We start from the raw sequence: 22,337 nt of genomic DNA, 5'->3' as shown, positions 1-22,337 counted from the left end.
TATTCATTTACAATTACAGAATGAATGAATGGAAACAAATTTAATCCGAATGAAAGCGTATTTTTTTTTTAGTAATCCAAATTTATACAGTCATCTACTATAATAAAGAGTGACTTGGTCAAGATCAAAGTGTAGTATCTGTTCTTCAGATGCTGCACTTCCATTTCTTGTTCTCTTTCGGTGGAGGAGCAGTCCTTCACGACTGAGACAATTTTTTTTTGTACCTTTTCTCCACGTTAAAAAACGACCCTTGGTGTCTAACTTTGTCCCGTGGTGAGGCATAGTAAATAGGTACTATAATAAAGAGTAAAGTGTATATATATATATATATATATATATATATATATATATATATATATATATATATATATATATATATATATATTCAAAATGGCGTAAAGTAAACATATTGTTGTGAGGCATTTACAGCTTTTCTTCCAATTTTCGAATTTTTAATCATATCTAAACGCACTTTATCTCCTTTTGATGGATTGATTGTTGCTATTTTTTCTGATGAGTTAAGGGCAAAATAGATTCACTGATTGATATAATAATTAAGTGATTGATTTTGTGCTACGAAACAGATACTGTCAAGAATTCTAAATGCCAACCGAATTAAAGGAATACATTGTAAGATGGTCAACATCATGAACTTTGGTATATAGACATTTTTCATTCATTCATTATATATATATATATATATATATATATATATATATATATATATATATATTATATGATTGATGTAAAAAAATTATATATATATATATGACTGAAGTAAAAAACATCTAAAAATAAAATGTTTAATTTCAACGTTATTTCACGCGATTAATAGTAGCCGAATGGATGCGGTCTTTGTTAATCAAGCCAGAAATGGCTTGTGTTACCGGGTTCGAATTTATCGACTGGTGTTAATCGTGACACCCTGCACTGGAGATTCCCGAAAGGATGAAACACTTCTCCCAAATCTCTGTCCTTGATGAAGGGGAGACTAAAACTTGCTGCTATGGATTCAAGACCTAATTGCAAATATTTCTCATATGTTATAACTCCCCTCTTTTGGAAATCGGGTACGATTATGAATATCTCCAGTATCAAATAATTCTTATATATTGTGAAATTTACTTTATGTATGAAAACCAAAGAGAGAGAGAGAGGGAGAGAGAGAGAGAGAGAGAGAGAGAGAGAGAGAGAGAGAGTATATAACATATGAGAAATATTTAGAAAGCTTTAGTTAACGTTTTTATTCTGTACAATTACATAATGATTGAATGGGAAGGTTTACTAATCTAAACTTTTAGGTTTAATGTCAAAAACATTACTTGGATTATTCGAACTTTTACTTAGTTGTTTTCAAAACGTTTCGGACGATGTAACTTTCGATGCATTTATTCGATCTTGGGAAGTGTTATGTCAAACTTGAAACTTATGTGGAATTTCAAATGGAATCCTTTATCTTTTCCAGATTGTATTCGTTCCGTCAACCGTGACAGAATAGAAATATCAATTATTTTAATGCCATTCTATGTTATTATCGCTTGTAGTAAAGGTAGCACTGTCAACCCCCAGAAGACCGTCACCGAAAACTGATAGTAACCCTTACTAAAGGCGGCGACAATGATGATGTCATTCTTTTGTGTCTTTGTTTTGTTTTGCAATGCACTAACTTCCTGCTTTCATTTTAAGGTTTAGTATTGTTATTAAGTGTCCATTAAATACATTACTGAATAGGTTTAATCATATCATGCATTTAACCGCGAGTTCAGAAATTATAGTGAGTGCGATGGTTAAGGGAAATTTCTTGATGGGTGCAGACAATAAATAAATAAATAAAAAATAAAAGGTTGGGAGCCACTATCCTAAGTGGTCACACATCTAGTACTGACCAGGTTTAACTTTGTTTAACTTCGGTGAATTATGACGTCTAGCAAATGCATTAACAACACATTAAGGTTTAATCGATACAAACGTTTCAAGTGTAGTATCTGTGTAACGTGGACATCAACCACTCGGACTCACGCGTTGTCTGGTACCGTTGCAAAGAAGAAGAGGAAGAAGAAGAAGAAGAAGAAGAAGAAGAAGAAGAAGAAGAAAAGGAAATAAAACCCAAACTCGGCAATTTTTTCAGAAGTGCAAATGAAACGCATTTATTCATGGTTCTTCCAAAACAACGCGTTTCATTATCTTTCAAAAGTCTTTTCGCACACATGTGTTTTACAACGTATAACATACACTTTTAAAAAGTTTATCTCCCCGCCACCTGACGCCAGCTATAGCCAGCGTCCATTTGCCCGGTTGTACTTTTCTTCTCTTTTTGCTCGACCCCGTCCTGTCCTTTTTTCCCTTTTTTTTCTCCTCCTTCCCGTTCCGTCAGCGCATACACACTTGCTTGATTTGCATATGTGCTAAGACGGCTGCTGCTGCGAATATTTCCGCTAGTCAGCTATCATACGGCTGCTGCTGATTTTCACGCGCGCGCCATACGCGCTACGTTACATATGTTCTAATATTATACTTAATTTTTTTTTTTTTATCTCAATCAGTGAAGGAGGAATCCTAGATTGAGACAGTATTTAATCCCAACCCATAATGCCCGTTTTGAGGGAGCTGGATTTAACTCGCGTCTGACAAGACGTTGCAATCACACACACACACACACACATATATATATATATATATATATATATATATATATATATATATATATATATATATATATATATATATAAGAACAAGTCTTTCTTAATGCAGAGAAATGCCAAGAAGTTACCTTGAGCGAGGTAAAAAAAAAGAATAGCACAGAGGTGTCGTATGGTCTACAAGCCAGTGATGTAACGTGCATTTTCAGTGCACGAAGCAGCGGAAATGTTACTTTCACACAAGCATCATAGTGGTATTTGTCGTACAAAGCTAAGACGTATATATATATATATATATATATATATATATATATATATATATATATATATATATATATATATGTGTGTGTGTGTGTGTGTATGTGTTGTGTGTATGTGTATTTGTACGTGTCTGTGTATGTGCGTGTATATTAAAAAAAAGGTTTATTTTTTTTACGTTTAAACACTTAAAATAAAGCATACTTCTCCTGATACATAAGTGGCTATTATAGGAGGAGTATTCTTGTGCTTCATGATGTTTGTTCACATTACATTTAAATTCAGTTGAGTAAATAGGGAACATGGAGCTAGTTCGATGACAAAAACTATCAGAGTAGAAAGTTTTCTTGATATCTGCCGACCTCTAGAGTGAAGGGATGGAATTTTGCTACTACTCGGTCTTTGATATCATGAAGTAAATCGAACTGTTTTATGCTCGATTGCCGCGCCTCTATTTTTAACCATCAATTTGACGAAAACACTCATTCTAAATCAACGGGCTATAACTTTTGCTTGTTCTTAACTTTTGCTAAAAATTTTAGTTTATTCATATTTTTCGATTAAAAAATATCTGATCCATGGAATCTTTTTGACATTTGTTTTTCTGTTTTTACTTTATATTTATAAAACTCTGTGGACCTTGCTTGCTTGCATTTTGTCTTCGACAATCGGGCGACTCCATCTTTTCAAAAAGGGATGACAGGTTAATACACACACACACATACACACACAAACACATATATATACATATATATACATATACATATACATATATATATACATATACATATATATACGTATATATATATATATATATATATATATATATAGTTTTTATCTTATTACTATATATTAAGTTCAATATAGAATTATCTCTACAATAATAAATGCATAATCTGCATGGATGAAAATATCATATTTAAACGTATTTTACGACCAGGCAACGCCAGACAACCTGCTAGTAATAAACTAACAATTGAAGAGTCAGATGGAAGTTTTAATATTTTTTTACAAGTAAAGGCAAAAATATATCAGCTGTGAGAGTACAGATCTCACTTGACAAGGCAAATGACAGGCCAAAGTTTTACTTCTCCATATACTATAAAATATATACGGAAGTTATTACATGGAAACGTTGATAACTTTATAACTCTTTATCTGATCAGGCTGAGAACTTCGTTACTCTTACCAAACATACGAAGTCTATGGATCAAGATTTACTAAATCGGACGTAGAAATGACGTCAAATACCAATGTTATATAAGGTTCGCAACTTCATTGGTTACAATAGGGATCAAATAACGAGTCTATGATAAAAAGAACCGAAATTATCGCCAAAGTGTGACTTTTACCTTTGCCTTGACCTTAACATCTGAGCTAGATATCTAGTATTTAAATAATTCCCAAGTTAACTCACGGCCGACATTTTACAGTACAAAATATAAACGTGACGTGTAACACGTAGATAGAATATCAACAAAATCCTCGACTTACTACCACAGAAAAAGGACTTATAATTTAGATGGAATACGGAAAGACAGAGAGCTACAATCATGAATGCTAAGGAAAGAATACATGAACGTCTTAGTATAAGAATGAACATCAATGCTGTGGATAGAGAAAAATGCATAAACAATGGATAAATATTTTTTTTTCTGAGAGTTTCTGCATCTGTTATCGGAAAACATAATCTACAGGAAGAGCCTGCTAAGTTGATGGAAGAAATACCCTAAGTAGAAGCATCGAACCACACGTTCATGCGCTTAGAACGACGCGCCAGAAAGATATAGTCTCGTTCCGAATTTTACACGCATGGGCAGAACGAATTTTCATCACTTTGTCATCAGAGAGTTCTTTACCGTTGTTAGGGCATACATTCAGAGAAAATAGCGAAAGGAATTCTGGATCAATATTATTATCGAAAAATCTATAGCGCATGCACATTCATTATATTATTCTCCCCCAAATGAGCGTATGCTTCTGCAGCTTTGAGGCGCTGGGCCCGATTCAACCAACATTAATTGGCTTACAATCGACTCGGTTCATATGGCGGAAAGTCAAGGATTTTGTTGACATTCTGCCTATGTTTATGTGCCAAAAAGATCATTGCTTCTCCGTCACAGATTTATAGGAAACAAGTCCACAGTGACCTTTCTACAAAAAAATTGTTAGAGTAAAAAAAATAGTCATCTATATTATATTTGTTTTAGCCTGTCTGTCTATGTGTTTGTCTGTCTGTGAGTTTGTCTGTGTGTTTGTCTGTCTGTGTGTTTATCTGTCTGTCCATTTCACTTTTGCTCAGAAACTATTGAGCCTATCTAGTTAAAATTTTGTATAGGCCTTTTTATTACAAGGTGTAGCGAACTAAGTGTTATAGCATCCATTCTATGCATAATAAGGTATCAATAAGAATTATTAGAATTTATTATTCAATTTCCATCTTTTCTCGAAAACTACTGAGCCGATCTAACTGAAATGAACCTTTATGATAAGGTGTAACGAACTTAGTGTTATGGTATCTGTTCGATGTAGGAAGTTAGACATTAATAGGGATTAGTATTTAATGCAAAAATGTATAAGCACTCATTCAAAGTCAACGAGCCATAACTTTTGAGCTTTTGTAATTGGCAAAAAAGTTTGTTATGATTTTAGTCTAAAAAGTTGTCAATTTCTTTTAATTTTCATCTAAAACATAACAAATGACTTTTTTTTTTGAATGAAAATTTCAGTAAAAAAATAGATATATGAAATAATTATATTTGTCTTGTATTTGTTTCAACTTACCTGTAAATATTTCGGATATGTTGATTATATGGTTTGGTTTTCGCATTTGAAAGTTTTCTATAAAATTTCGACTATTTTCATAATTGTACCAATCTTCTCTTTTTTATTGACAATTATTACGTCCAACTTCTTGCTTGGATGAGATTTTTGTATTGCATTTTGCTGGATTCGAACTTGACACATCTAAGGTGTCAGTACGTGTCATTAACCACTTAGCTTCCGCAGCTAATTCTACCCTATGCGACGAAGGCCATCAACTCCCCATATTTCCTCCTATAACACAGAACAAGCTAGGTAATATACAAATATCCGTGCATGAGGTCGCCAAGCTAATAAAAAACCTAGATTCCAGTAAAGCAACTGGCCCTGATGGCATCCCAATTATAGTGTTAAAAAAGCTTCAACCAGAACTTGCACCCATACTTACGAAACTATTTAAGCGCTGCCTTAAGGAGAAGTGCTTTCCGACCCCCTGGAAGACCTCATCAGTTTGCCCTGTATTTAAGAATTCAGGTGATAAGTCATCTCCCTCTCAATACAGACCAATAAGTCTTCTCTGTGTTATGAGTAAGTTACTGGAATCAATATTAAATAGAGAAATAGTCAACCACCTCAGCAGAAACAACCTTCTTAGTGACACACAATATGGTTTCCGCTCTGCAAGATCTACCGCAGATGTGCTGACGGTTATATCCCACAGGATTAGTGAATCTCTTGACAAAGGCTTCCTTTCTAGGGCAATTGCTCTTGACATATCAAAGGCCTTTGACAAAGTATGGCATAAGGGTCTACTTCACAAGATTTCCAGCTACGGTATAACTGGAAATGTTTTCTCAATCATTAAATCATTTCTCTCCAATAGGCTCATAAGAGTAGTGGTAGATGGACAAAAATCGGAGGCCTGCAATATAAATGCTGGAGTCCCTCAGGGGTCAATCCTCGGCCCAACTCTCTTCCTGATCTACATCAATGACCTCCCTAAACACATACTTAAATCATTCGTTGACATCTATGCTGATGACACGACCATCTACGGCAACACATCAAAGGCTGTAAATGACGAAGTTCTCTCGGATTCTCTCTCCTCTGATCTCGAGCGCGTGGTTCAGTGGGGGAAGATGTGGCTAGTTACCTTTAATGCATCTAAAACCAAACTCCTATCCTTACATCATCAACGCTCTGATCCCCAGCTGGCATCAATTGTGATGGATGGCTCTCGTCTGGGTGAGGCCCCGTGTTTTGACAAGCTTCTGGGTTTGACCTTTACTCCTGATCTGAAATGGAACACGTACATCAAGTCTGTTGCCAAGGTCGCAGGAAAGATGGTGGGATCCTTCTACCGCTCCAGAAGATATCTCACTACTGATTCAATTCTCTATCTATATAAAAGCCAAGTACGGCCAAGGATGGAATACTGTTGCCATATCTGGGCAGGAGCTGCCAAAAACAGCCTATCATGCCTTGACAGAGTACAAAATAGACTTCGTGGTTTAGTGGGGGATGCCCTTTTCTCTACCCTGCAACCCCTCTCCCACAGAAGAGACGTTGCGAGCCTATCCTTGTTTTATCGTTATTTTCATGGCAGGTGCTCGTCTGAACTCCAATCCCTGGTCCCCCCTCGCCAAACTTTCACGAAAATCACCCGTCTAGCTGAATCCACTGTGAAAAATTTCCCCCACTCTATATCTGTGCCTAAATCAAAACGCGGATTTCATGAGCAAAGCTTCTTTCTTAGAACTGCACGCCTGTGGAACTCTGTTCCGTCTGCCTGCTTCCCTCCGGACTACAACTTGGATGTCTTCAAGTTTAATGTTAACAAATTCCTAATGAACCGCCCCCCTAATTAAACACTTCATAAAATTTCCTCACTAACGTGATGTACTTGCAATAACCCTTATCCCTGAGTGGCTTCCGGGCCTTGATAAGTGGTGATCACTGTGTGAAAAAAAAAAAAAAAAAAAAAAAAGCTACCGCCACCGTCCTACTTATGATTATATGTAAATCTAAAAGTCAAACAACACTAGATTCAAATATAATAAAATGCACGTCGTACAACAGGAATTTTTTAGACGTACATTTCAGAACTGCTAGTTTGATAAAAGCCGCCTTGATGATGATGATGATGATGATGATGATGATGTTTAGTGCTGCTTTAACATTAACTGAGGTGTTATACTCTTATTGTTTTTTTTTTAAAATCAATTTTTCGTTTTGCATAATTTACTTGAATTACTCGGAGGTGACCGTGGTCAAGTGATTAACGACACTGACTGATGACGTGGGTGTTGCAAGTTCGAATTAAGTTCGTCCAAAAAATTAGGATGTTAGCAACTTTCTCATGGTCTTTTCCGTAAATACCAGATGTCTTTTCAAGAAAATTCTGACTAGAAAAATATCGGGAAAACCAAGTCTAACAATAGGATCTTTGGATTCATACGATATGATGATGACTTGGATTACTGGCGATTTGTTATAACATGGTGGAAATAAAATGTTCCGTTTCAAATTGAATAAAAAATGTTTATTATCGATTTTTATTATGCACCAAAATGATGAGTGAAGGTTGTTACAACCCCCTCCCCAACCCTTAACATTGTTTTTACTGATACAAAGAAGAAATTCGGATTATTATCGATTAGCAACTCATTTTTGGATTTTAAAATCAAATGAAAAGATTATGTTTACGAGTAGTGGTTCATTTCTCGATGTAATGTGATCGTAAATCGATACCGCTATCTTTGAAACCAGTGCAAACTTTTATTAATATTGATTGATTCTGAGAGACTGTCAGAGAAGAAGAATGCATTCTGCAAGATAAGCAACAAAAGCGAGCATCATAGTGTAGTATCTGTTCAGCTAACATGCTTTATCCATTTTTACTCGGACAGTGAAGGAGAAATTAGTATAAACTCAGGCGGTTTGAATTTTTGTTTAAATATAAAGTGATCCAATTTGGGTTAGAGGGCTGAATCTTTCTCACATAAAAAAAACATGTGTCTAATTCTATCATTGTATGGAAAACAGACGAACAGACGAACCAGCAGTCATCCTGGACGAGTTGAACCGCCTTCCTTCGAAGCAAGAAGTTTCTAAATAATATCAAATTTACAAGCGTTCCCAGTTACATGTAAATCCTGGTCATGGAAGATGACAGCGTTTGGTTTTTGCAGTTCTGACAAGGAGGTGTTGATGTTCAAATAGTCATCAATCTAGTAATAATCAGGCTCAATGTTTCTTAACTTCAGTGATCTAATGAAAACCGGTGTATCAACGTGATTATGCCGTATGTAAACCAAGTAAATAGAAACCAGTGGCTACAAATTTATTAATTTTCTTAGATTCTGTTATTTGTTTAACTGACGACGTGAAATGTTATTTTTTATACGGAGTGCCGTGTTTTAAACGCCGTGTTTTAAAATTGAAAAGAATATAGATATTATGCAGCTTCCACTTGCGGTTGTCTCTCTACAATCAGATTTACGATTTTAATTTTTGCAGAAAGGGTGTTGCGATCCTCAAACATACATCATCTGGTATTCTCCAAAAGTCACCCACTTTAATACTGATCTAATACTAATCTGTATCAACTTCGCTGCTGCTGCTAACGAGAACCGATTGTTATCGTGATTATGTCATATAAAGTGCCTGTGGCGGAAAAGCAATCTTTTTGACGTTTTATTTATGTTATAACCAAAACTGCCAGGCTTAAACCAATGACAACTATTACTAGCAAGTTCCGTGTACATTTCATAATTAATGCAGGAAAATATTTAGCATAAAATGTTATCAGTATTATTTGGATTATTCAAATTACTGTTCTCATCGAATGTTATTTTCATAACGTTTTCATCCTCCGTTTCATCCTCCGCCCTTGTTCAGGTGTATCTTGTCGAACTCGGGAATCTTTCTGTCGAGCTCGGGAATCATTTTGATGAACTCTGTGTAGCATAATAAAGTATTTAGTAAAATTACAATCAAAATACAATCGTACTTTATTTAGGATTCATTTACCCATTTATGGCAAACAACTCGAGACCATGTAACCCTTGTAGATTAAATAAAGGGGTCTGTTCGAAATTTCGCGTATATTCCATAGTTAAGCAAAAATATATTCTCAAGTTCGGTAAAATTTACCCGAATAAGATCAAAGGTCACATCGGCCGAAACGTTACGAAAATAAAATTTAAAATGAGATCAGTAGTCTAATAATAATATAAATAAAATGAGATTTTTGCAATAGAAAACAGCATTGATATAAAAAAGGATTTGATTGCCCCATAGATGAAAGATGTGCCAAATATTATGATGTCTCTAATTCACACAAAAATACACTTTGATTTGACTGCAAAGAGTATTAGTTTTTAACGGGTTCCTATTTTATTACAATCTTACATAAATACTAGAATACGTAAGGATCGTAGAAAAAAAAAAAAAAAAACAAGATTAAAAGTTTTAATTTTGTTCGGGTAAGATCCAGAAAGAGGTTAAAAAACGTTTGCCCGTCAATTTTAAATGCTTTAAACAAAATAATGGGCAAGAGTAAGAAAAAAAATCCAAACGAACTTTAACCACAGTTTTACTGGTGTTCAATTCATGGAATACTTATGTTTCTAATGTTTCGCACTTGTTTCTTTTGACATTGTTATTCGTTTGTTCATTCTTATGTTGGTTTCTATTAAAAACTCACAGTTTTTTCTTCTGCTTTTCTTCGTAATGTATTCACGTACTCATGTTTGAACATAATTCATTTAAATATATATTTTAGATCTACTCCTCGACAGTAACTATTGGCCTTTGGGCCAAGATCAAAGTGTAGTATCTTTCTGATGCTACACTTCAATTTTTTGTCCTCGGTTAGTGGAGGAGAAATCCTTTACGACTAAGACAATTTTTTATTTTTGTTCCTTTTTCTTCACATTAAAAAACGACCCTGGTATCTAACTCTGCCCTCGTGGGGTGGCAAAGTAAATAGGAACCATTAGTTTAATATTAAGAAAAATGAAGGAAAATGATATTATATTTGGCCAGAAGTGATTATAAAAATCTTATTTTGGTAAGTAAACACTTGCAGCGTTTCTATACACGACGTAGCTTTAAGTTTGAAACTGCCAGACACCACGTGTATTTGTGGTGAAGAAGTTCTTGCAGAATTTATAATTTTGGTTTCAAAAATAAGTTCTCGCGATAAAACCATTACATTATCAATCATTATAAAGAGCGCTTTTCGCTCTGTTTAATCGTTTAAATTACAATTGTTTTGAAACAATTACATCTTTTGTTCAGAACCTTGAATACAAGATGGGGGAAAAACAAGTTCGCACAATTTTCTTATTTTAACTCAAATTAAGCCGAAAAGCTGCTGAAACAGCTCGCGATATCAACGAAGTGTTTGGCCCAGGATGAGAGTCATGAAGATGATTGACGTAGTGGTCGGCCATAAGATATTGACAACGATTAATTAAGAGCTTTAGTCGAAGCCAATCCACGCACAACTGTTCTAGAACTTGCTTCTGTATTAGACGTAACGTATACGACGATTTCAGACCACTTGAGTGGGATTAGAAAGACAAAAAATAACGTAATTAATTGGTGCCTCACGAATTCTAACCAAAAGAAACGCCGTTATCAAGTGTCAGCTTCCTTAAGAACGACCCGTTTCTCGATCGGGTTGTGACTTGCGATGAAAAGTGGGTTCTTTACGATAGCCAGCGACACCCAGCTCAGTGGTTAGACATCGACGAAGCTTCACGACACTTCCCGAAGTCAGAGTTGCACCAACAGAAGGTTATGCTGATTGTTTGGTGATCTGCGACTAATCTCCCCATTATAGATTTTTTTAATGCAGGCGAAACGATTACGGCAGCGAAGTGCTGTCAACAAATGCATGAAATTCATTAGAAACTTTGACAACAACATACAGAATTAGTTAACAGAAAAAGACCAATTCTTCTCCATGACAATGCCCGACCGCACATTGCTAAACTGACCCTGCACGAGTGTAAGAAATTGGGCCGCGAAACTCTACTTTATCTGCTATACTCCCCCCCCCCCACGTACGGACTACCACTTTTTCACGCACCTGGACAACTTTCTGCGTGAGAAATGCTTGAAAAACCTAAGCGATATCAAAAACATCTCCAGCGACTTCATCATCATCATCAGAACGCAAGATTTTTTACGTTACTGGCATAAACAAACTTCTTTGCGTTGGCAAAAGTTTGTTGGTTCTGATGGTGCTCATTTTGATCAATGTTTGTTTGAACTAAGGCATGTTTATTTGCATTTAAAATTTAAAAACCGCAAGGATTTTCTTGTTAACCATTTTGTTATAGGTTTTTTAAAGTTAAAAAATGTTTTTTTAAATTACTCTTTAAAACTTAGGGAAGGAAGTCCATAACATCACATATACAAATCAAATCAATGTTAGTGCTATATTGATTACGTCGAGGCAAAGGAATGCAACTAAAAAAAGTTTTTAATAATGGAACACGTGTAAAATATTGTAAATAAAATAGTTTTTAATTACACGGTGTCTTCAATAAGTTTCTAGACTTTTTTTTGTACAAACATTTAAAATTGTCGTCGACTCTTGAAAATTCAGTATGATATTGCTATATATCTTATGAAATGACTGACCAATTTTTATGATTAGTTAAAAATGAACAGTACAGAAGGAATTTGAATACACGTTACTAAAGCCGGATTGTCATTGCTGGTGAATTTAAAAAAATGCAATCTGGACGTGAGGACACTTTAGAAGGACGATATGCAATAAAAGTCTGTGTTAAACTTGGAAAAATGCCACAGAAACGTATAGAATGCTTCAGACTGTTTTTTTAACCATCTTGTATGAATTCAACATCAGGTTTTGAGTGGCATAAGAGATTCAAGGAAGGCAGGGAGTTTGTGAGAGATGATGAGATGTGTGGGAGGAGTAAAGAACTCAGAATACCAGAGTTGATTGGCCAAATAAAGAATTTCTAGGATAAGGACCGTTTTGTGCCTATAGAGGCAATAAGTGCACAGTTTGATGTCAGAGTGGAAGCTGTACACAGTTATTCGCGAGGAACTGCTGGAGTCCCTCGGGGGTCCATCCTGGGCCCAAATCTCTTCCTGATTTACATTAATGATCTTTCAAACCACATCCATACATCATTCATAGACATTTATGCTGATGACACTACTATGGTAGCACATCTAAGACCGTAAACGACGAAGTTCTCTCCGATTCTCTCTCCTTTGATCTTGGGCACGTGAGACAATGGAAAAAGAAGTGACTGGTTACTTTTAATGCATCTAAAACCGAACATATCATCAACGCTCTTATCCCCATCTGGCATCAATTGAAATGAATGGCTCTCGTCTTGGGAAGGCCTCATGTTTTGACAAACTTCTGGGCTTGACCTTCACTCCTGATCTTAAATGGAACATGTGCATCAAATCCGTTGCCAAGGCCGCTGGAAAAATGGTCGGATCCTTCCATTGATCCAGTAGATATCTCACTGCTGATGCAATTCTCTATCTATATAAGAGCCAGGTACGCCCAAGGATAGAATACTGTTGCCACATATGGGCAGGAGCTGCTAGAAAGGACTTGGCCTGCTTTGATAGAGTTCAAAATAGACCTCCTTTTCTCTTACCTGCAACCGATTTCTCACAGAAGAGATGTTGCGAGTTTGTTTTTGCTTTATCATTATTTTCATGGTAATTGCTCGATTGAACTTCAATCTATGGCCTCCCCCTCGCCAAACTTTCACAAGAAGCACTCGTCTAGAAGAAAACACTATCAATAATTCCCCCCACTCTTTATCTGTACCTAAAACTAAATGTAGATTCCATTAACAAAGCTTTTTTCTTAGAACTGCACTCTTGTGGAACTGTCTTCCGTTTTCCTGCTTTCCAGCTGACTACAATATGGTTGTCTTCAAGTCTAACGTAAACAAGTTCTTGATGAGCCGTTCCACTTTAGTTAACAAACTAATCAATCTCCACCTTTCTGGTTTATCCAATCGAGAAATCGGCTGCAGATTGAAATGCGATTAGAAAACGATACGAAAGACTGTGCAAAAGCACCAAAACACCGGCAGTGTTCGTGATGCCCCAAAATGTTGTCGTACTAGAGTTACTTCTAACAAGGAAGACAATGCTATCAAGATCCGCAGCCTAGAAGCAGATTTGTAACGGCTGCCCAAGTCCAACAAGAGTGCAATCCTGTTAAAAAGTTTCTACTGTCAAGAACAGGTTAAAGGAATTTAATTTGCGAGGATATGTTGAAAGACGCAAGCTAACGATTTCTGTAAAGAACAGAAAGTGTCGTCTGGACTTCGTAAGATGCAATGAAGATCATGACTCTTCATATTGGTCAAAAGTGCTTTTTAGCGACGAAAGCAAGTTCAATAAGCTAGGCAGTGGTTGTAGACAGTATGCCCGTCGGAGGAAAGACTAAGAATTTAATCCTAGGTGCTCAGTTTCAACGCTGCAAGGTGGTGGAGGTTCAGTTTTGGTGTTGAGCATTATTAGTACCAATGGTTCATGACCTATAGTTCGCTTGCCAGGTCGAATTAATTCGACCAAGTACATTAATGTATTGACTGAGCGTTTTCTACCCTACTTTGGTCGGAATTTGTATGATAATCCCATTTTCATGCAGGAAAATGCTCCCATTCACACAGCTAGCAATGTCAAGAGGCTTCTGGAAGAGCATGATATTCTGTGTTTGGATTGGCCTGCACAATTTCCAGACCTCAATCCTATCTAAAACGTATAGCATTACATCAAGAAACAGCTATGCAATGATAAAATTTCAAATTTGGAAGAACTTTGGACAAAAATTAAAGAAAAGTGGGATGCCCTTTCCCCAGAGTATTGCTGCAATCTAATTCAAGGAATTCCCAAAAGATTGCAGGCTGTCAAATTGCAGAATGGCTATGCTACTAAATATTAACTAGTTCATTGTGTTCCTGTTGTATTTGTGTTACATTAATGTCCTAAAGTTACATTTAAATAACAATTTTCAATTGTGCGAACTTTCTTTTTGCCTCCTCAATGTGAAGTTATTTTTTCTAAATTGACGTGAACACTAGAATATTTCAATTAAAAGTCAAATATGAACAGGTAAAATTACAGAGGAATAAAAGGCGAATCAAATGAGGTATAGTTTGTTTAAACAGCTACATTAAATTTAGCTTAAATTTGCAGTTTTGGAAAAATTACAAGTGCCAACTTTCTTTTTGACGTCTGTGTACATGAATTCATAATGTGCCAACGTTGAACCAAAGAGCTACATCACGTGTTATAGATATTTAAATTTAAATCTAACTATACTTCGCGCCTATAACATTCATAAGATAGCCTCACACCCCTATAACGTTTATAAAATGTTCTAGCACCCCTATAACAGTAATATCTGATTTGAAAATAAAGCTAGCAAATGTTCGATTTGAGGTACGCTATTATTTAAGCTATTTTAAAATAAAACTTGCGAATCAATTGTTATAAAAAATTCAAAAACGAACAAAATTAAAATTGATTTTAATTACGTTTTTGTTTCAGTTTTGTGCTAATCTTTTTCTAATGATATTAGCATATTTTGTTGATGAAAGCGATTTCTCGATTTCAACAAATAAAAACTGGATTTTAATTCATATAAGCAAACAGGATAAAGACAACTAGTTTATAAAGCTTGAGTTATCTTACACAAACCTAATATCAACTGCCCGATGTTTGCTTAAATCAAGCATTTGTAAAAATATAGTAGGTCTTCTGACCTTAGCCAGAGAAGGAAAAATCCAAGTTTGATTTTTTGTTCTAATCCAGAATGCCCTTTACGGGGAGCTAGATTTCCTCGCATTAAATATCACCTTATGTTTAACTTTGCCATCGTGTGCATATGTATGTGTAATGCAGTTGGTAAGTAAACCAGACCTGTACATTCGCACTCTTTCAAGATGGTCCGGTTCGAATTATGCATTTATATGGTAACTTTTGGGGGTGGCTCCCGGCATTGCCCGGTCGTAAAATACGCTTAAATATATTTTAATTCATTCAGATTTTATGTTTATTATTACATAGACAATTCTTTGTTGAACATCTCTATTTTTGTATAAAAGAAACTTTATGTATGTATATGTGAGTGCGTGAGTTCGTTCCCTATCGACTCGGAAATAACTGGGTCGATTTAAAAAAGAATTCACACGAAAATACTTTATGTGTCTGGGAGTGTTCTTACGTAAGATTTGTATTGAAATGCGTCTGATACGTATAAAAAATCTATAATCGAAAAAATCCGATTAAAGAACGTAGTCCGATTTTGACCAAAGTTAACACTTTTAGACAACCTAACACCACAAGTGCATTTGATAAGTTTTATCATCGCACAAGCAGAAAGGCCAAGCCTATAAAATCAACTGTAGATTATTTATTATACGTTTGAAATGAATGTTTCTTTTTCAGCACAATTGAAGTATAATAGTTAACTTTTGTACGTTTAGCTTTAATTCAAGGTATTATGTAAAAATAATTTCATAAAATAAAAAATTGGTTCTTTGATACGACAGATGCGCGTTCAGAAGGAATATTTCCGTTTAGAGCATAATTGAACCATGATACTTGACTTTTGCATCATAAACTTTAATAAGTAAAACGATATTTACAAATAATTTTATAAAATTATCAGTAGATTCTCTACGGTGCAATATAGACTACAATGTATTGTGAACTAAGTCACCGTGGGGAAGAACGATAAGCTTCCTCCTGGTATATTGTGGCGGGGGGGGGCTGACTAGAGCAATCAATCAATCAATCAATCAATCAATCGATTTAGTTGAAAAAAGGTGATTTCACCGGTTTCGATGAAAATAAAGTATGGGAGGTTGGAACATTTGTTAATCCTCATTACATCCCGAACAACGTCGGGTCTCCCTGCTCTTTATATATATATATATATATATATATATATATATATATATATATATATATATATATATATATATATAGTAATGATGTCACAAGTTAAAAAAAAATGATTTGAGTGCCATCAGTTACAATCAAATCGAAACCAAAACATTTAGCTCTCCAGTCGCGTTTCTTGCCGTTTGAGCTATCGACAAATGGATAAGAAATACTTAAATTAAACCACTTCAAGTTATGAATCAATTTGCGCATGTGCAAAAGTAATAAAAATATGTTGGCAAGTTTAAATAAGCATTTTGCATTTCAACTTGCCGGCATATTTCTGTTGTGTTATTTATCCATCCAAACAAAGATTTTACTCATTATAAACCGTCCTTGGTGTATGATTTCTATTTCCTGTTAATTTCAGTATTATGTTACTAGAAGTTTAAGAGTTTATCGGTTAAATATTTTCACGCATACATACATCTAATGTTTTATTTATATATATTTAAAGATTGTTTGGTTCGAAGTATACATTTTCATTGTAATTTAAATGTTTTCGAACTCAAATTTCTTATTACCAGAAATATCATGTCCTATGAGATCTGAACTGCTCGTTTGCGTAACAAAAAAACAACAAAATTCATCGTAACTATCAGTTTCATATCCATCTCATCGTTTTACCATTTGTCCATTCATCTTTTTTTATTTCTTTTGTTTTGTTTACTTATTGAGTTTTAGATTTTTGGTCCCTTGACAAAAGAAGGGTGGGCCTGTAAATTCACCCTTGTCCGTTTGTCCGTTCGTCTGTTCGCACTTTTCTCAATAACTGCGCCTTTGAATTTTTTGAAATTTTGCACAAACATTAAACATGATATGAGTAAAGTAACAGAAAGGAGTTTCTGGGAAAATTCCAGTTGCCGCCCTAGGGGTGCCTTTCGGGTTAAAATGACTAAAATTGACACTTTTGTATTTATTAAAAAAAAATTGATGCCTTGGATTTTTATGAAACTTTCTGAAAAGTTGTAACTAACTGATTTCTATATAATTTTGTTTGTCTATACTTCACGATGACTCTTGGGTGTGCCCCAGGGGCTCTTATTTAATAAAAACACTCCATTTTTGGGACTATTTTACCATATTTGTCTAAAATTTTCTGTGTATGTCTATTTAGCAGTTTTGCATGGTGCTGAACTCAAATTTAAATATGTTAACCCCCTGGGGACTTTTTGGGTTATATAGGGGGAGCGCAAATGATGGACTTAGTTATTTCTTCTTTTTGCATGGGGCAGAACTCAATTTTACATATGGTAAGGTCTAAAACGTCACCGTTTGTTCATTTTCACCAGGATTTGACGTCCACTGGGGACTTTTGGGGCTAAATAAAGGCGGGGGGAAAATGCTGAACTTAGTCATTTACTGTGCACTCGCGGGGGACCATTCATGCTTCACTTGTTTATTTTGAATTTATCTGTTTATTAACACATCAATCCTTTAGGACACGATTCTTGAATTAGAAAACAATGCGTATATAGTAGACGTCAGCAGGAAAAGGAACAAAGAGGATAAGCGTGTGAAAACGAACGACCAGTAAACGACTGACTTGCTATTACTCAGAATCCAGGGAAAGTCACCAGTTGTTATCAGCGATATATCAGTAGTAATGACTACCGTGAGAACTCCAAGTGAGTTACATCTATTATATAAAGCGCAGTTGGTTGTGTGTATGTGCATGTTCATCTAAAAAAACAACAAGAACCAAGAAAACGACAAACTAAACCCATACAAAGTTTGTATATTCTTAATCAGCATTGCCCCAGATGTATAAAATCTAAAACTAAAAAACGACACACCAAACCCATACAAAGTTTGTATATTCTTGATAAGCATTGCCCCAGATGAATAACATCTAAAACTAAAAGAAAATTATTATTCTATGGCGGGGGTGGGGGAGTCAATTGGACTAGGATTCGTCGAGGGGGTCAGTTTTTTTAGCCATTTTCAAAATTATCAATTATATAAATAAAAGGTGAATGACTTGGAATAAATTAGGCGGAGGTGAAAGACGGGTGGGGGAGAGGTATGTAAAAAACGGGGACAGGGGGAGGGCGAAGAAAAAGAGACGGATTGAGATATGTATTGAGATAGAAATTTTAATATGAGGATGTTGTGCGCATTTCTTTACCTCTTCTATTTTGTTTTTATGCTCCCGGATAACGCTGGGTAGTCCTGTTAGTTAATAATAACTACGATGCGATAACGGTCATTACCGACCACTTTGGTCGGAACTGGTAATATATTTCAACGTCTTATCTGTGAGTTAAATTGAATTTGTCCTGAGTATATAGAACTGTACCCAGAAATGAAGCTTTAATTTGGCCTGTTTGGAGAGTGTGGAGTCACGCCTTATTTGAAATTATTCCTAAGTCTGTTCTAACTTGTAGTGATAGTACTGTTTATGGATTAAATATAATGAACCGTTTACAGAGCTATGAGTACTCCGCCTCCAGCTCTCATCTTTCACGCATTTTGAAATCATGCTACCGCTTTATATGCAAATATTTCACGTTATCTATATCATGTATCTTGAAAAAGCTTAATAAAATCTGAGGCGAAGTATTGATTCATACATTCCTCTATGTTGATTCTTATGTGCTATATTTTGGTTTGTCTTTTGCTTTGTCCTGAAATTTCAAAATATGCACCTATGAAAAAACAAAATTTACAGACCATTCTTATTCGGCATGACATCACTAGACGAGAGTTAAGATGACATAAACCAACCAACTAACTAATAAAAAATTTTCATTGTTGTTTTAGTTTTTTTAAACTCGACTAATAACCGGGATAGCTGGAAAATAATCATAGGTTATTTGGTACACTCATAACAATGCATGTCTTATTAAAAAAAGAAATGTTTGTTTGAGCTACTCAAAAAGAATTTTAGCCATTTTGCAAGCACCATCTTGAATTTCAGGAAGAAAGATGGTAGCCTAGTTTTGAGAAAAATTGCCGCCGTCTTTAGCTTCAACTTATTTCGCGAATGCGACCCGACCTTAACTTGAGAGATTATTTTGCTGGCTAGATGTAAGACGAAGTGCCAGGGACGGGCATGTGTAAAGGAGGCGGGACAGGCGATGCAGTGGGAGAGAGTGCATATTCCCATACAGCTGCACTGCTGACATCAGAGCAGATGGTCGACTGTTACACAGCCTCCTGGGGCAAACAGAATCAGTGACTCGTAAACGGCAATGACGTAATAACAATAAACATAAATGGAAATAGTTGGGCGTCTACAGTAGAGAAATGTTGGTTTTATTATTTGATTGGACATCTTTCTGTTAGTAGCCATCTGTTCAACCCAACCCTTAAAACTCATTGCACCGAATATATATATATATATATATATATATATATATATATATATATATATATATATATATATAGATTTTGATACATTGTTTGGTTATGAAAATAATTATATATATATAATTATTCTTTGATATATATATATATATATATATATATATATATATATATATATATATATATATATATATATATATATATACACGTAGTTTTGTTGTTGATTTTTTAAACGACATTAATGTTATCGTCTTCATCTTGGAGATCCGGTGTTTTCTTAGAAAGTCACCATCTTTTTATTTGGACGTATTTATTTATTACTTAAGAAAAAAGAAATAATAAAAAATAAATAAAAAATGAATAAATAAAACTCAAATCGTTTTGCTTGGGTGTTGAAACCATGTATCCACTACCGCTTTACGATACACATGCGTAAACAAATAAAAGCAAACCCATGAAAGTTTTTTTTATTACCGACAAATATTTCGCGTTTTAAATATGCAAATAAAAAGAAAACTGTAAATCCCTTTTACTTTTCTTTACATCGGCATTTTACGAATTTTCATTGCAAGTTGAAATCGTTTTGAAACAAAACCAAAACCAATGTTTACGATGTAATATGTTTTATATATTCTGTAATTGACATTTTAAAGATGACAAAATTACCCAAATCAGCTTGCCCAGTCGTTGTAACCGTATTAATAAAAAGAAAATATTTAACTGTTAACACATAATAACATCTAACTTTTTTATAAATATTTTTTTAAAAATTGTTTGCGTTAAAATAAAAAAATATCATGCAAGATTGGTTGTTGGTTGTTGATTTTTTTGTTTTACGGCATATCAACCCTTTTCAGGTTATTTAATGCCGAATCCAAAGATTCGGAAGAAAATTTTTTTAATAGAATATATTTGTTGTTTTCAAGTCGGTTTCTATTTAACCCACAGTTGGGACCCTAACAGGTACTACCACTCCGGGTCAGAGTGGACCTGGGAGCAATGGCAATTAAAGGGTGGCTCCACATTCCCCAAAGGCCACAAGCTGGGGCCTCACCACTGGATATAGTTTAAGGTCATATCCAGGACCGTGCAAGATTGGAGATTGAGTGGCAAAATACTCTCGATACTTATATCAAATAAAAGGAACCAAATTCCACCAATCATCTTTATGTTACCATGCAAACGATATGTAAGAAATAATATCGATATTTCAGAAGTTAACAGTTTTAAATAAGCAGAAACTCTTTTTAAAAATAAACAGTATAAAAATAACGAAAAAAATAATGAACAGTTTTTATTTATTTTAAACAATATATATATATATATATGTATAGAGAGAGAGAGAGAGAGAGAGAGAGAGAGAGAGAGAGAGAGAGAGAGAGAGAGAGAGAGAGCTTGCTTAAAATTTTAAACAATTCACATAGAACTTTTTATAATTTTAAACAATATAAACCTTTTTATTTAAGATATTGTAAATGTAAGTTTTTATAATTTTGTACAATATAAAATAATATAATAATTATAATTAATTAATAATATAACTTTTAATTTTAAACAATATAAACAGAACTTGTTGAAACAAATATTGTTCACGAATGTTTTTGAATATATGACTTCTCCCTAAAACATGTACGGTTTTAGCATCCCAGATTTTTAAAAGGATTATTTCAATTGTATTTTCATTGCAAGTTGGAATCGTTTTCAAACAAAAAATAAAATAAATGTTTTTTCTATTGTAAAAAACAACAACAAAACAAAACAAAATCTGCTTAATCAAGTTACATATATTTTTAAATATTTGGTATTTTTTACAACCTGACCCAGCGTATTTTACTTCTTAAAAGGAAATCAAAGCCTACTTTTTTGGCTAATACGTTTCAGCGGTTTTTAAAGATAATATGAAAGAGTACATTTTTAATAAAATACTAACATTTTAGGTGGGGATCACTTTTCTTTAAATATTTAACGTAAAATGAGCACCCACTTCCTGGCCATGTAGCAGTAAACGAGACATGTGATACACCCCTCTTGTATAAATAATTTTTCATTTAATCTAAGGGCAATGATGTTAAGACCTTTATTATCCAATTTATTTCGTATTGTTTACGCTGGTCGCCATGTTTGTTTTCCTGCGCGCATTCAGTCCATTTTTGCACATTTATACATTAATTCTGTATAGTCACTCGCACTTTTATAGATTAATTTTGTATGCTCACTACTCCTTAGCTATCTATAGCATATACTGACCCAACGGGTCATGAGTAGTGAAGTATATATATGAGACAGAAAAGTGGTTTGTTTGAAGCCATTCTGGTAAATAAATATGGAGGAGTATAAGAAGGCTATGATAATGGATTATGCTCCTCCCAATATATATATATATATATATATATATAT

The 22,337-nt window shown here is 34.5% G+C and overlaps 1 protein-coding gene across 1 annotated transcript in view; it reads left to right on the top strand.

Annotated features, from left to right (window-relative positions):
- LOC145292198 (receptor tyrosine-protein kinase erbB-4-like) overlaps window positions 1–22,337 on the top strand; it is a 165,077-nt gene that overhangs the window by 1,476 nt on the left and 141,264 nt on the right. The gene's annotated exons all lie outside the window — the stretch shown is intronic.

Source organism: Euprymna scolopes, chromosome 13, assembly GCF_053919585.1.
Source record: "Euprymna scolopes isolate OS-2025 chromosome 13, ASM5391958v1, whole genome shotgun sequence".
Taxonomy (NCBI): Eukaryota; Metazoa; Mollusca; class Cephalopoda; order Sepiida; family Sepiolidae; genus Euprymna; species Euprymna scolopes.
This window is presented reverse-complemented; position numbering and strand designations above follow the sequence as displayed.